A 2,410-nucleotide genomic window follows, 5' to 3' on the forward strand; every position below is an offset into this window, starting at 1 on the left:
CTTCAAAATAATGGTACTTTGTCTATGTCAGTACCAATTGACATACTGGATACATTTATTTTAAATTAAATTTTCTTATTTCAAACTATTAATATAGGAATATTTTGTCTTTCATGGTCAAATGTTATGTAATACAAATGTGATTTCAGGCACTATCCAGCTTTTGGGAAGATGTAACAGATATTTTTTTAAAAAATCATTTTGACATAACTTTACAAGACTAATCAAGTAATTTCCTAAGAACAAAATGTTTCTTCAATTCCTTCTTTTCTTTCTTCCTTCTTTCTTTCTTACCTTTCTTCTTTCCTACTTTGAGTGCTTAGAACTTTTGTTTGAAATACTTGTATAGTTTCTCACACTTTCTATTTACATTTTTAAACTCATTTTTATTTTACTTTTATGGTTCCAGTTCTCAGATTCCCCCATTTAAGGCCATTGAATTGCTTTGCCAAATTAATTCAGATCTTCTCTTGTTTAGAATAGATGCTTTTTTCTTCATAGTGAAAACTCTTGTAAAAGCTGGTAAGTCTGTGTCAAGTCTGAGTGTTTTCATGACGGGCCAAACTCATGTTTAAGTTGAATGTAATTTTTTTAACACACTCTGATAAGCATAACATTTAGGACTAAGGATATCTATATTACCTATAATTCCTGTAATATTGTGTGTTTTGTGTTCTAAACGATATATAGCTAGTGATAATCAGTACAAGTATTTTGAATTAGATTGTATATGTAGTGAACTCCTTTTCCAAGAGAGTTTTTGTTACAGTGACCTCTGGAAATGGCAAACTTCAAAACTGTTTTTGTATGATGTGGAGTCTAGTTTGCCTAAATATGCACAATATTGTAAAATGTGAAAATATTCCCCATGGACTTGTCTCCAAAGCTATTATTTTCTCTGCTCTACCCATGGTGGGAAACAAATATATATTCAGGAAATAAATTGTACTGTTCTGAAGTCATTGAGTGTTTTCTGACTATCTTATTGCCGCATTCAGCAGTGGAAGATAAGTGGTTAAAAATCCAGCTGAGATGATTATTTTTTTTTTCCTGGCTGGGAAATGCACTAACCAACTACACATTATCTATAGAATGAAAATGCACATACTACATTGGAGTCCTGGCAGCACTGTTAAGACTAACTCATATTTTCAACTAGGATCGACCATTCAAGACATAGTTACATTGAGATAATAAGGCAAAAATTTTAAATATAACACTATGTTTATGGAAAATGCTTTTAAGATTGCTGAAAAGCTTTCAATTCTCTGACTAGTGATTAAATCTGCCAAGGAGAAACAGTCTTCAGTGTGTTGTCTACAGTTGTTTAGTGTCTTAGTTTTTAAAAAAAAATCAAAAAAAAAAGAAAGTAAGAAAAAAAGAATGCCTATCTCAGGTTTCACGAGAACAAGACAACTAGATTTGTTCCAGATTCTAAAACTTACTCTGTGTGTGCGTGTGTGTGTGTGCGTGTGTGTGTGCACGCGTGTGCGTCTAAATGCTTCTTATTCATATATTCCTGGGGAACATTACGTAATTATTGTTATGCAAAAAGAAATAAACTGAGCAAAACAAAAATAGATAAAAATCCCTCCTCTGCTCCCAAGGAAAGGAAGTACATCAATAAACAGCCGCAATGCAAATGTAGGGTGGGCTTTTTTTTTTTTTTTCCTGAAAAATTCCCTCCATTCGTGACTCTTTTTTTCCTACTTTTTGCCTCTTCCCTTCTCCGGGCTGGAGAACCAGGGTTGTCTGCAAGAAAGACTCCTCCACTGGAGGCAACCCCGCGATCAGGTCTCTCTCTCTCTCTCTCTCTCTTTGCAAAATAACAGCCTGTGATCTTCTAGTTAGCGCAGTTAATAACTGGTTAAGCGACATGTTCCCCCAAACGGCTGTTGCTCGGGCCCCTTCCCAAAGCCATCTCTGCCGCCCCATCCCATTTCTTTCCTTGCCCCCACACCCCCGCCCGCCCACCGTGCCTCAACTTCCTCCTGAAAATCGGTCTCGCCCAGCCCGGCACAACCTGTATGGAGTCCTCCTAGCGCCCCACGGAGCCCGCCAGGATGCGCTCGCTGGGGGCCAGACGCACATGTGGGAGAGGTCCCTGTGTGTGCACCGTGCCTGGACAGCAGGGCTGGGGTGTGTGAGGGGGGGTGTGGGGGGAGGGAAGGGGGGGTCCTAGCATCCCCTCTCGCCCTCCTCCCCACCCCACCCCCCGCCGCGGTGGGGGCGGGGACCTCCCTCCGGGAAGGCGGCCAGCCTGAGCGCCCCGCAGGTGCAGAGGCGCCCGGCGCGCAGAGAGTTAAAAGGCCCCACCGCAGCCATCGCTGGGAAAAGTTGCGGTGGCGCGTGGCGAGTCCAGGCGGCGCAGTCCCCGCGCCGCCCTCTGGCCCACTCCCCACTCGCCGAG

Source organism: Dipodomys ordii, unplaced genomic scaffold (assembly GCF_000151885.1).
Source record: "Dipodomys ordii isolate 6190 unplaced genomic scaffold, Dord_2.0 Scaffold234, whole genome shotgun sequence".
Lineage (NCBI taxonomy): Eukaryota > Metazoa > Chordata > Mammalia > Rodentia > Heteromyidae > Dipodomys > Dipodomys ordii.